Below are 14,140 nucleotides of genomic sequence, written 5' to 3'. Positions count from 1 at the left end.
TTCATAGAAAAATTAAACATAATTATCAACAGAGGACCCAGCCTCTAACTATGCTACAATAGTTAGAGGAAACCCCAATTAGGTCACAGAGAAAACATTAAAATATATATATATATTGTATTAACATTCTGGTTCCAATTTATACATGAAAGCATCATTCTAAGGCAAGGGCAAAATATCCAGATCTCACACACACACACACACACACACACACACACACACACTAAATGATAATTTATTTTCATGCACTACAGTTACAGGATCCTAGAAACTGATAAAGATACACAGCACACATGAACAGAGGCACACTTTCCTGTGTAAGACTGACAGTTTATTACAGCCTAGATAGAGCAGAAACAGGAAGCACCAAACCACAGGCTGCAAATGTCCCTGAGACAACACCAGGCAAACACAACCCAGTACAAGTGATCAACACAACATCCAGCAATGCATCAGTGAATAATGTTCTATAGAATATCTAACATGTCATAAAATAATGATGTCTTACTGTCCAAACTACGTCTAAGGAGCCGTAGAGGCCTGAAATGTTGTCCTGCAGGGCTGTCAGCTTCTTCTTCTTCTCTCTCTCCTCTCTCCACAGGGCTTCCTGATTCACACAATAAACAAACATTTACAGAAATATATCACTGATGTATGGGTGCCAATTGTAAAGTCGTGCATGCTAAATGAAACAGCAACTTTTTGTAACATTTAGCAAAAATAAAATGTTTTAACTAGATTTACAGCAATATTTGTGAAATTTGAGAGAATTCTTTTCTTGTAAAAAGCTAATGTCAATCTAAATGTAAATGTTAAATATTGAATTAAAATCTAAATGTTAAGTTTAGATATTACATTTAAATAAACAGACCCATGACATTTAGGTTTAACATTTAGATTAGGATAGAACATTTTAAATTTAGATTTAACATTTAATATATAGATTCAACATTTAGCTTTAGATGTACATTTACATTCAACATTAAACATTTAGATTGATATTTATGTTTAACATTTAGATTTAACATTGACATTATATTTTTAAAAGAAAAAACTATTACAAAGTCTTGACAAATACTTGACTTTTTGGAATATTGCAATTGACGTTATTTTGGCTGCAATGTACTTTATATGTGACTTCCAAGATAGTTTGTCTATTATGACTCCCAGAAATTTTATTTCATTCACTTTCTCTATTTTCATGCTCTTTATTATTCATTTCATTAGTCAGTTTTTTGTTCGATTTCCAAATATTATACATTTTGTTTTGTTTATTTGAGTCAAACCAACTCTTCAGTTCCTTTAATTTATCTGCCAATGATTCCAAAAGTTGTTCCAAATTATCTCTGCAGCTGAGAAACTTAGGGGTGGATTCACTAAAGGTTTAGAGGTGTTAAAACGTGTGGAAATGTCACTCCATGAGCTAATAAGGCGTAAAAAACCCAGGGAATCAGGAATCAGAATCATTTAAATAGGGGCGGTCTCCACCACTTCTGCACGTGCACTAATCATTAGATGTTTTTTTTTTTTTCAGACATTAAGTGTAAGCTGGCTTACACGTCACACGCTGTCAGTGAGACACTTCTGAGGAAGGAGAGAGACATCACAGAAAGTGTCAAAGGTAAAGAGCAACATCTACTCTTACACACAAATGGATTATTTGCTTCTTTAGCAGCTGCTGCTCACCTGCATGTAGACATGATGTAACTGTGTGTCAAAGAGCAACCGTAGCAGTGGAGGCAATCAATGAGGCAACCAGGCTCCAGAGTTTTGATGCATCAGGTTTTTGTCTTTTTATTTTCAATTGGCACCACAAGCACAGTGCATTTCAATCTCCACTCAACCCACTACTGACCAGAATGGAGGTCCCTATATACAGGTGCATCCTTAATTAGCCTGTACCAAGCATGGGGTGACATTTGATTTACATATTAAAAGTACAACATAAATATTTACACAAATAATTCTTAACAGACACCATCATAAACAATAACCCTTTATTAATATAATTACCCTTATTCAGATCCCCTAAATGATTAAACTAATTATTTACATTGATTTCTAAACATCAAGCTCCCCTGTTCCTTAGTCCCTCTTGGTCTCTCCCACCTGGAACTATAAAAAGGTGTCCACAGCCCCAGGGGAATTCTTTCACCAGGACACCACAGGAAAGAGGAAGAGGCCATGCACAGGTAAGCATTGCTGTATCTTGCATTTCAATCACACCCAGAATAAGAGAACATATTTAATGGTTTTATCTATCATGTCACTGCTAAGTTATTTATCAATTATCTTAAAATGTATTTTCTGTTTTTATCACTAGATGAATGCTGAAACCCTGTGGCCTGAACCATGTGCTTCATCACCTGTCCTCATGATGTCAATTTAAGCAAATTCATTAAATCAATACAACAGAATGAGTCTTCTTAATTTCATTAAGCACTGCCAGTCTGTTCACACAATTTACCATGTATACATTATAACAGTCCATGTGTAACGTCACTTTGTCGTTACATTTCCTCCCCCTTCTCCGGCAGTACAGTACCTCCATTCTCATGTACTCTGGAAAGACAGTCTGCTACCAGGTTGTCCTTTCCAGCAATGTACTGTACTGTAAAGTTGTAAGGCTGCAAAGAGATATACCAACCGGTAAGACGCATATTGGAGTCTTTCATCCTGTTTAGCCATTGTAGCGATCGATGATCCATCTCAAGAAGGAAGTGACGTCCCAGCAGATAATACCATAGAGCACTAATTGCCCACTTCATTGCTAGGCACTCCTTCTCCACTGTTGAGTACCTTGTCTCTCTGTCCTGTAGTTTCCGACTCAGAAAAAGAACAGGGCGCCGCACCTCCTCAATGTCCTGCAGAAGCACTGCACCCAGGCAAACACCAGAAGCATCCGTCTGTAGTGTAAACGGGCGAGAAAAATCCGGACTGTGGAGAACAGACTCACTTGTGATAGCTGCCTTGAGGTCGCTGAACGCTCTGTCACATTCGTCAGTCCACTTTACTTTGTTCGGTGCTGAGGCTCTGGTGAGTTTAATCAATACGGCTGCTCGAGAAGCAAAATGAGGAACAAATTTACTGTACCGACCCACCAATCCAAGAAAAGAGCGCACCTTTTTCTTTGTGGTCGGCACAGGATAAGAATGATAGCATCCACCTTCCCCACACGAGGCTTGACAACCCCCTGTCCAACAACATGGCCTAGGTACTCTACCTGGTGGCGTGCAAGTGCACACTTGCCCAGGTTAATGGTTAGACCAGCATCCTTAATCCGGTGTAGCACCTGGCGAAGGTGAGAAATATGGTCCGTCCAGGAGCGACGGTAGATAATCACATCATCCAGATAAGCTGCTGCAAACTGTGACACATCTCTCAGCACTTGGTCCATAAGTCGCTGAAAAGTTGACGGTGCCCCCTGGAGACCAAATGGCTTCACCTGAAACTGGAATTTTCCATAGGGTGTTACAAAAGCTGTGAGCTCTTTTGTCTCTGGCGCAAGGGCCAGCTGCCAATACCCTTTACTTAGGTCAAGCGTTGTAATGAACTCTGCCCTTCCCACTCTTTCCAGCAGTTCATCAATACGAGGCATTGGGTAGGATTCAAGCTTTGATACAGAATTCAGGTACCTGAAGTCAATGCAGAACCTTAATGAACTGTCCTTTTTCGGAACCAATACCACCGGGCTGCACCATTCGCTGGTTGACGTCTCAATGATGCCCATCTGCAACATAGAGTCGATCTCCTTCTTAAGCCGTGGCACCAACCTCTCCGGGATCCTGTAGCTCTTGCGCTTGGGAAGAGCATCCTGCTTAAGGTGGACTTTATGCTGGACCAGGTCTGTAAAACCCGGCTTGTGTTGGAAAAGCTCCGGATCCAAAAGTACTCTCACCTCCTCCTGCTGGACCACGGTCAGATGCGATACATCCACTGCAGCATGCTCAGCGATGTCGGGAAGAAGTAATGGCTCCTTTTCATCCTCTTCCATTGCAGGACAGATGAGAAGGTTCTGGATAGACTGCTCAAAGGAAGGCTCCTTAAATGCTTTCAACAGGTTAACATGAAATACCTGATGTTTTTTCTTTTTATCATGCATGTACAGTTCATAGGTGACCTTACCCAGACATTTCGTAATCTCATACGGTCCCTGCCATCTTGCCAGCAGCTTACTGTCATTGGATGGGAGCAGCAGCAATACCTTTTGCCCCAGATGGAAAGTTCTTTCTCTGGCACTCTTGTCAAAGAGCAACCGTAGCAGTGGAGGCAATCAATGAGGCAACCAGGCTCCAGAGTTTTGATGCATCAGGTTTTTGTCTTTTTATTTTCAATTGGCACCACAAGCACAGTGCATTTCAATCTCCACTCAACCCCATTACTGACCAGAATGGAGGTCCCTATATACAGGTGCATCCTTAATTAGCCTGTACCAAGCATGGGGTGACATTTGATTTACATATTAAAAGTACAACATAAATATTTACACAAATAATTCTTAACAGACACGATCATAAACAATGTTGCACACTTGGACACTTTCTCTATTTTTATGGTCTTTATTATTCATTTCTTTAGTCAGTTTTATGTCCGATTTCCAAATATTATACGTTTAGTTTATTTGAGTCAAACCAACTCTTCAGTTCCTTTAATTTATCTGCCAATGATTCCAAAAGTTGTTCCAAATTATCTCTGCAGCTGAGAAACTTAGGGGTGGATTCACTAAAGGTTTAGAGGTGTTAAAACGTGTGGAAATGTCACTCCATGAGCTAATAAGGCGTAAAAACCCAAGGGAATCAGGAATCAGAATCATTTAAATAGGGTGGAGAAGTGGTCTCCACCACTTCTGCACGTGCACTAATCATTAGATGTTTTTTTTTCAGACATTAAGTGTAAGCTGGCTTACACGTCACACGCTGTCAGTGAGACACTTCTGAGGAAGGAGAGAGACATCACAGAAAGTGTCAAACAAAGGTAAAGAGCAACATCTACTCTTACACTTACACACAAATGGATTCTTTGCTTCTTTAGCAGCTGCTGCTCACCTGCATGTAGACATGATGTAACTGTGACTCCAGAGTCTTGATTTGACTTTTCAGCAAATCTTCTCTGCAGTGAGACTGTGGAGGTTAGAAAGGAAAAGAATGGTTGTTGTAATGTAGCAGACTGTTGGAAAATGCATGGGACAGAACTAAGGCTGGGTGATATATCAAGTTTTTAATAAATATTGATATATTTATTTAGGAGATATAGCATAGGACTATATTGTAATATTGATATAATTCACGTAACTTTAAAAGTTTCTTCCGTAGAGCCACCAGTATGCTTTATTCTGCTCTTACTATCTATCTTACTGTGGTGCTGTGCCTTATGAAAGTGGGGTGAGATTACCAAAGCAGTAACCTAACATATTACTAAGGACATGGTCCCCATAATGAGAAAGTCTTTGATGCTCAGTAAAACACTGTGTGTGCTGTATAGATCCAGATGTGTCTGTGGGTCAATATTGTTATAAACAGAACTCAAAACAACTGGTGACCATCACACTGTACGTTTACTGTATACAGGGGAACCTCAAACACTGCTTATTAGTCGTTACACAGGGGATGGTAACAGAAACGTAACATTGAACTACGTCCATGTGCTCAGTACAAATCAGGAAGTAGGCAAGTCTGACTCACCTCTGACCTTACGTTACCATGGTTATCATAGGGACCTTAAAGGGAAAGTCATCAGAAGGCCATCATTACAGCGCACGTGTGTGTGTGTGTGTGTGTGTGTGTGTAAATAAATAATTGATCATTAATTGTAATAATAAAAAACTGTACAGCACTTTGGTCAGCTGAATTTTTTTTTTTAAATGTGTACAAATACACATCATTTTTTATATAACTTATAACATTATTCTCTACACTTATATTAATAAGGTCCCTGTGTGACATTAGACATGTAGCTTTAACTGACTGACCTTATTTTAAGGGTTTGTCTCTGAAAAACAGGTATGTTATGCTATAATAGTTAGAGGAAACCCCAATTACATCACAGAGAAAACATTAACATATATATTAAGTATTGACATTCTGGTTCAATTTATACATGAAAGCATCATCTTAAGGCAAGGGCAAAATATCCAGATATATTGTATATCGTGATATAGCTTGAAAGTATCGAGATATTTAAAAACAAAAAAAAGAACCTATCACTGCATGTTTCACTGTCTACTCTGAGCGCACGCACACACACACACACACACACACACAGAACATTTGCTGTATCAAATAGAAGCAACATAAAATCAAACAGCTTTAACACATTAACAATACAAACACAAAAGTAAATTATAATTTATTTTCATGCACTACAGTTACAGGATCCTGGAAACTGATAAAGATACACAGCACACATGAACAGAGGCACACTTTCCTGTGTAAGACTGACAGTTTATTACAGCCTAGATAGAACAGAAACAGGAAACACCAAACCACAGGCTGCAAATGTCCCTGAGACAACACCAGGCAAACACAACCCAGTACACGTGATCAACACAACATCCAGCAATGCATCAGTGAATAATGTTCTATAGAATATCTAAAATGTCATAAAATAATGGCGTCTTACTGTCCAAACTACGTCTAAGGAGCCGTAGAGTCCTGAAATGTTGTCCTGCAGGGCTGTCAGCTTCTTCTTCTTCTCTCTCTCCTCTCTCCACAGGGCTTCCTGATTCACACAATAAACAAACATTTACATAAATATATCACTGATGTATGGGTGCCAATTGTAAGGTCGTGCATGCTAAATGAATCAGCAACTTTTTGTAACATTTAACAAAAAAAAAACAAAAACATTTTAACCAGATTTACAGCAATATTTGTGAAATTTGTGAGAATTGCCTTCTCGTAAAAAGATAATGTCAATGATAAATCTAAATCTAAATGTTAACTATTAAATCTAAATCTAAATGTTAATTCTAGATATTACATTTAAATTTCCTTTTATTTTGGTTCTTTTGGTGAATTTGCATTTTAGCTATATATTTAGTTTCACCCATGACATTTAGGTTTCACATTTATATTTAGGATTTAGATTTAACATTTAGATTTAACATTTAGAATAGGATTAAACATTTGAAATTTAGATTTAGATTTAACATTTAATGTTTAGATTCAACATTTAGCTATAGATGTACATTTAGATTTAAGATTAAAAGTTTATAATTGATATTTATATTTAACATTTAGATTGAACATTGACATTATACTTTTAAGAGAAGAAACTCTATCACAAATTATAAAAATATTGCTGTAATTCTAGTCAAAAGTATGTTTTTTAAATGTGGTTTGTTGCTAAATGTTGCGAAAAGTTGGTGGGTGACATAACAGGGATTTTTGGTAAATTGTCATCAATAACAGCATTGATTTACAATATGTATACAGTACACCCTCATATGTATGTGTATTTACAATATATGTTTATGTATTGCCATGAATATTTTTTTTTTCCTCATGTAAATTCATTTTAAAGATTAGTGTAAACAACTAGTTTATCTGCTTTTTGATGCAGTTCAGGCCACTAATAATTTGGTTAAAAATGTGTTGATATGTATTGTTTACTATACAGGATGTATTACTTTAAATTTTCTTTAATGTTCTTAAACTTGCATTAAGATCAATCACATCCCAATGTTTATTGAGATAATAATAGTCATACAACTTATATGCATACAATCAACTTCTATTTAGAAGGACACATCCAGACAGAACACATTGAAAACATATTTATTATGTTCATACATATATACAAATACGTGTTAGATTTTTACTATGCACTTATACCAAGATTAATTCAATAATTAAATGGTTCGTCAAAGTCAGCAGGAGTGAACTAAATAAATCAGGATTATAACTTTAACAAAATCTGTGAGGTAATTATATTCAAATACTTCATTTGCACTTTTTCACAAATAACAGAACTGAAAAGCTACTGTTGGATAAAAAAAAAAAAAAAAAATGAAGATATGTAACCTATGTGGGTAGATAAAACTGAGTTGTGTGTGAAGTATACTCAAGTTATTCTGCAGGCACATTTTCAGGCATTAATTAATCATTATTATTATCATTATTATTATTAATTAATTTATTAATTTAATTTAATTTACTACAGCAAAATAAATCACGTTTAAAAATATTTTCACTAACTGTGCTTTGCTGCTCTGCATGGCTCTGACGCCTGTCCCCAGTGTTGGTGACGCAGCAGCTGTGTGTGTTTGTCCCAGTATCTGTGAACGCAGCATGGACCATGTCTCTCCTGAGGGTTGGTGACGCAGCAGCTGTGTGTTTGGGGACATGGTGGCATGTGTAGTGTTTGTGTCTGACCCTGATTCACAGGAGGAGGACTTAGAGAGGACGAGGAAGTTTCATCCTTTTGGATTTTCAAAATAAGGTCATCCTAAGCCCTCGCACAGATGCGACCAAATGAAATTTTCACTCGCACACACTGAACAAAATACTTGCATATGAGACCAATTTGGTCGCAGTCTCAAGCCCTTATAGACAATATTTTCACTGATGGAATTAATAAAAAATACTGTCCAAAACTTTATAGGATCAAACAAAGAAAATATAAGATAATTAAACAAAAAAAAAAAGTTAAATCTATTGGATCTTTTAAATTTGACTTGATGAAACAGGATTGGAAAACGATGTGGAAAAAAGCCTACGAAACATTCATATCAATAAAAACTCTTTACAAAAAAAATGTCCTCTATAAACATGCAAAAAAAGTCATGGTTAAATAAAGGAATGAATGAAAGTAAAATGGATTATACGAAGACCTACAAAACTACAAAGCTTCTCAGAGTCTCTCAGAGAACTCGTAATTTAGCCTAAACATTCCTAGCAAGGAATCTTAGCTTAAAAGGGATTCAGGAAGTGTCCAATCCGTAACTGGTGTCAATGCCGGTCGCACTCTCTTAATTTCACGAATCACCATCTGACAACATCTTTCCATTCATCTTGCAATGGAAACATTTTCCAGTGAGACCCTGCTTTGCCATGACTGTGATTAAGTCACAGGGTCAATCTTTACAACGCATTGGTGTTTTCTGCACAAGAGATTTCTACAGTGATGGACAATTTTACGTTGCTGCCAGCAGAGTTGGCAGATCAAACACTTTGCATACTTGCTCTAGACAAAGAAACAAAGAAAAAGTGTCGCTTTTTGAGCAATGTCATTTCTACAGAAGTGCTGACACAATAAACACACTGACAACAAACCATGTAACACAGTTCTCTGGAACTATAAATACAGTTTGATTGCTTAGTGAACTTATTGATTGATTAGTTATAACTCTCTCTCTCTCTTTCTCTGAGTGGGTGGGGCGAGTGGTGGTGTGTGGGAGCGTGTGTAGCTTTGAGTGGAAGCGTCCTATCTTTCTACTTTCTTTCTATACTGTGTAAATTTATGTTTTAGGTATTAACGGATTGTTTGTAAAGTTAAGGGTCCGTGTTTTTTAGTTGTTTTTTTTTTTTTTTTTTTTTTTTTCTTTGTCTGCACATGCTGTCGAAGGTTAACACTACAAGAAGTGCAATCTTTTAACAGCAATGCATATTTTATTATTGCAATTAAATAAATTTATTTATTTCATTGCATAATTGTGACCATCACCAGCTCTCCCTAGGGAAGGGTAAGAAATACTTTATTAAAGGGAGGATGTAAAAGAGAGAGGGCAGTGTTACACCAAGGTGAGGGGGTGGAGGGGTGTGGGAAAGTTAACAGGGAAGAGGGATACAAGATAGGAAATGGAATGGGTGGGGAATAGTTGTTAGGTTTTAAGTGATGCGATGTGAAATTGTGGTTGTGTATATTGTGCTTATTGTTGTGTTATCAAGCCAGTTTGGTGACCAGTGTGCGGCTTAGGAATAATGGTGGTGGCTGTGAACAGAGGAAGAAGTGAGTGGAAATTACATAAAACAGGTATTTGGGAACAACGTGTCTATGGTTGAGCCCAGTATGAGTGTTATCCCACAGCCCAAGGCCAGTGCATCCATGACAAATGTATTTTCAAGAACCGCCACTGCAAAACCCATGAGCCGCCCCCGGGCCCGAAGAAGCAGTCAGGCCAGCAGCAAGAGCGGGCAATCTAGGGGCCCCCGGCGACCACCCCACGGCCAAGCAGCCCCCCGAACGCCCCCAAGATCTGAAGCCGAGAGGCAGCCATCGCCCCCCATACACACCCGAGAAAGCCCCAAGGAGCCAAGGACCCAGCGCACCACGCCACCGATCCAACCCCCAAACCCCAGACCCCCCACCCCCCCCCACACCCCCGCGCCCAACCCCCCGAGGGGAGGGCCCAGAGAACTCCCTGCCTGAGACCCCAGCGGAGGAGCCAAAGCCCACGCCCAGCAGACGACCAGAGCCATGCTGAATGGGCCGCCGGCGAGCCCAGAGCCAGCAGGGACCCGACCCCAGGCCAGAGGGACCCGGAACGGACGCAGCACCAGGAGCAGCCCGCCCAGGGAGGACGACCACACCCCAAGCCGCATAAAGCACCAGGGGGCCGCCGGGAGTCTCCCCGCCAGCCCGCAGGCACCCCAACCTAGCCCCCCATGGCGCCCCAGATCACCTTTTGTTGATGTCGCCCACCAGGGCCCCCTCCAAGGGCCAAGCCAGACCGCCTCGCCGGGATGTGGCCCCCTATTCCGGCCCCGACACCCTGCCTCTCGGGGCACTGCCCAAGCAGGGGCCGTACCAGTAGGTATGCAAGGGCGCGGCACGCGCCACCCGCCCCGAAAGACCCCCGCCAGGACCGGCCCGGCCAGCCAGCCAAGCACCCCGGGCCCCAGGAGCACCCCCCGGGACCAGGACCCCCCAAGGCCAAGCCCCCCGGGACGCACCCCCCACCCACGCCCAGGAGCCGGCCACAGTCCAGCACAGCCCAAGGCCAGCAGCCCAGGGCCCGCCGCCCCCCGGACAGCGCCAGCCACGGAGCAGCGCCCCCCCCCCCCCCCCCCCCCCCCCGACCCCGGCCCGTGAGCAACTGGCGATCCCCACCGCGAGGACGGAGGCACCCCAACGGCACACATCGAGTGCGGAACAGCAGCCCCCAGCCAAAGATGCCCCGGACCCACCCACCAGTCCGCAGATGGCAGGACAGACCCACCAGGCGGCCGACAGCAACCTCCACCACCGGAACAGCTAGCGCCGCCCCCCAGTAAACAGCATCATTCCGAGGCGCCAAGCAACCCCGCCCCAACCCCGGCGAGGACACTAGCACACCCCCAGCACACCCACCCCCCAAACCGGCAAGGCAGGCCGCCCCTGGTCCGCACACCGCGGGGCCCGCCACCAGGAGACAAAACAAGCACCAAGCAACACCCAAGGGGAGGAAACACCCCCGCGCCCCACCAGGCCGACACCGCCCGTAAAGACCCCGCAAGGAGAAACCCCAGCAAAGCCCCCCCGAGACCCACCGCCACGCCCGACCGCACCGACCTGATGTATTTTTACTCTATGCAGTGGCCCAGCCACCAACAGAGGGGCCAGGCCCCCACTGGAGAGGCCCAAATATGTGAACCAACCCACCACCCTGTTATGGTGCCTCTCCATTCCCCAATGGAGAGGCACTTCCCTATCCCCTGTGTGAGTGTGTGTGTTTAGTGAATGTATGGGGTGTAATTAAAAGAAGGGGGATGGAGGTCCCAACTGTAATGGCAAAACTGAAAGTTGCTGAAACAACACTACAAACAAGTTGTCATCAGTCTAAAAAACATAGAGCTACAGGTAGATGTAAAACTAAATAAAATAAACTCAAACCCTGTAGCAGTCATGTGACAAATCAATCAACAGTTCTTGTTGAGAAAGATTATTATTATTCTGGAAACAGTGGAAACTATAAAAAATATAGTATATTGTGAGCCAGTTTATATTGCAAGGAAGATATTATATACATAAATGTAATTGGAGTCTAAATTCACGCACTGGTGACGACATATGCTAAGATGGTGGCGGCCCGAACCCCAGGCTAGACTATTTAATAAGAGCCTTAAAAGACATGGATATAATAAAAAGAGTGGATGGACGGAGGCATAAACATGCTGACTTTCACACACGGACCTCGGTAAACACGGTAAACGGAACAGGCTTCCCTGGAGGCTGGCACTAGGACCCAGAGACGGAGTAAATGCATCCCCATACTGCATGTACAGGCTGTGATTTCACCAGTTAATCATTTTATCACAAAACTTTCAACATTAAAATAAAAAAAAAAAATATCCAACCAATTTCTCCTCCTGTGTCCTGTCTGTTGGAGGCAGGTTTTCCTGCATTAGCATCATCGCTACACGTGCTGCTTCTAGCTACGCTTACTGCTACTACTAGCTACGCTAACTGATGTTACTAGCTATGCTAACTGCTTCTACTAGCTATGCTAACTGCTGCTACTGGCTATGCTAACTGCTACTACTAGCTACGCTAACTGATGTTACTAGCTATGCTAACTGCTGCTACTGGCTATGCTAACTGCTGCTACTGGCTATGCAAACTGCTGCTACTGGCTATGCAAACTGCTGCTACTAGCTATGCTAACTGCTGCTACTAGATATGCTAACTGCTGCTACTGGCTATGCTAACTGCTGCTACTAGCTATGCTAACTGCTGCTAGGTACGCTATTTCCACAGATACAACCTTGAGCTTTTCTGGTCTCTTCATCTATAAACTGGTCCTCCCTGATCCTTCCAACTCCCAGAATGAGGAAAACAAGTGATTCCTGAATGGTCTCTGCAGCCCCACCCACTGGTAAAACAGTGTTCCTACGGGCTGTTCAGATTAAGCTCCTGTCGTGACGTCACCAAAGGAGTCATTTTCATAGGCCGACATCCTCTGAGCACTGATAGGGGACATTCGAGAGGGGGGTGTTCATCCCCAAGGTGGAGTTTGGTGTGTCCCGCAGTGAGATAGCAGTAGTGTTTTTCAATGTTGTCGCTCAGAGCTAAACACATGCAAATGGCTTTGTTGTTGGTTGTACAAATCAACATAAGTGCCTATATTCTGTCCCAGCTACAGAAGAACAGACAACGTGCTAGCTACGGTTCATGTTAGCTTGTATGTGTGTGCTAACCACTTTAAATCAGACTGCTTCAGTAACGAGGGTCAGTACAAAGCTGGCTTTGACTCAACATTGAACCTCGTGAAAGGATCTGAACCAACTAAGCATGTGGAGATGAATCGATACTAATCAAAGATGCGCAATGCAAGTGTATCGATCCATTCAGTGTGCATCGGTACAATTGACGGGTGAAATCGAGATGCATCAGTCACTGCGTGCCTGCATCAGTAAAATCCATGGTTGCATCCATTTTTTCATCCATCCATTTTCTGACCCACTTGTTCCTGTTTTCAGGGTCACGGGGCATTTATTTATGTTGTATTTCAATCTATCCTGTTTTTCAAAGGCACATTGAATGCACCACAAGTAGTTGTAAAGACCAAATAGTGAAAGGTTATAACTATTATTCATATTATATATGTTAATGCTACTGTATTAGCCTAATGCCTGCTGAACAGTTCACATTACTATCTGTGGCAGACAGAAATATGTACTATTATTATAAGTGTGACTTTAAGTCACTCATTGAGAATGTCACTGTTTACTGTTTAAGTTGTGACAGTGTGATAAACTGGTTCTAAACGTGAGGAACCAGTTCCTGTTCCTTATGTTGAATCTGGTTCTAAATCCAAACCCTACTGGTAAAAAAGAACTGTTCATATATATGAATTCATGCTGTTTTAAGCAATTTCTAACTTTTCAACTTTTTCAACCTATTATCCAATGCTAACGCTTGGATAATGTTTATACTATGTTTTTGCTAATGCTAAGCTAATGTTAGGTTAGTGCTAATGCTAGGCTATTGCTAATTGTAGCCTACTGCTAATGCTAGGCTAATAGTAATGCTAAGTTAACGCTAATGCTAAGCTAATGCAGTGCCAGCACCTGCATCCTCACTTGCATTTTCTTCAAGAAATGCAAATATTCTAGTTTTTATTTTTTAGTTGTGAATAGAGTTGCCACCCATCCCTTAAAATACGGAATCGTACCTTATTTGACCATTAAATGGTGCGTCCCGTACTGAGCCAAAACAGAAT

At 41.5% G+C, this 14,140-nt stretch overlaps 1 long non-coding RNA gene across 1 annotated transcript; it reads left to right on the top strand.

The window, feature by feature from the left end:
- The first annotated feature begins 1,539 nt into the window (after positions 1 to 1,539).
- Positions 1,540 to 4,525, top strand: LOC114460780 (uncharacterized). Its single transcript, XR_003673732.1, has 3 exons — positions 1,540 to 2,192; positions 2,324 to 4,060; positions 4,172 to 4,525. It is a non-coding gene; the product is annotated as an uncharacterized LOC114460780 (long non-coding RNA).
- The last annotated feature ends 9,615 nt before the right edge of the window (positions 4,526 to 14,140 follow it).

The sequence above is a fragment of the Gouania willdenowi genome, unplaced genomic scaffold (assembly GCF_900634775.1).
Source record: "Gouania willdenowi unplaced genomic scaffold, fGouWil2.1 scaffold_63_arrow_ctg1, whole genome shotgun sequence".
In the NCBI taxonomy this organism is placed as follows: domain Eukaryota; kingdom Metazoa; phylum Chordata; class Actinopteri; order Blenniiformes; family Gobiesocidae; genus Gouania; species Gouania willdenowi.
The sequence above is the reverse complement of the archived record's forward strand: the minus strand, read 5'-3'. Positions and strand labels throughout refer to the sequence as shown.